Source organism: Morone saxatilis, unplaced genomic scaffold, assembly GCF_004916995.1.
Source record: "Morone saxatilis isolate NCDOM2014 unplaced genomic scaffold, NCSU_SB_2.0 Contig0, whole genome shotgun sequence".
NCBI classification, from domain to species: domain Eukaryota; kingdom Metazoa; phylum Chordata; class Actinopteri; family Moronidae; genus Morone; species Morone saxatilis.
Window position 1 is genome coordinate 12317759 of NW_023339650.1, and position 303 is coordinate 12318061.

The 303-nt window shown below is 32.0% G+C and overlaps 1 protein-coding gene across 1 annotated transcript in view; it reads right to left on the reverse strand.

Annotated features, from left to right (window-relative positions):
* hhatlb (hedgehog acyltransferase like, b) overlaps positions 1-303 on the reverse strand; it is an 8029-nt gene that overhangs the window by 7125 nt on the left and 601 nt on the right. The gene's annotated exons all lie outside the window — the stretch shown is intronic.

A 303-nucleotide genomic window follows, 5' to 3' on the forward strand; every position in this document is an offset into this window, starting at 1 on the left:
CCTTTCAGAGAGTTATTTTATTATGTCAGGCAGTTGATTATACCTAAAACAAAAGAAAACAAAGTAACTAGTACATATATCTATCAAATACATATAAAAAGAAAAACATTTCCACTGTGATAGGTCTTAGAGTAGAAGAATAAAGTAGCACCAAATGGAGTAAATGCACCAGGGTAAAGGATTTCTGCTACTTTATCTATCTGATGCTATATAACACAGCTGCATACTTTATCTTGGTGTTTCTTCTGTAACACAAGAAGCAAAATCATGTGATCCTCTTGTCTCTAATGATTGTGTTAAGTT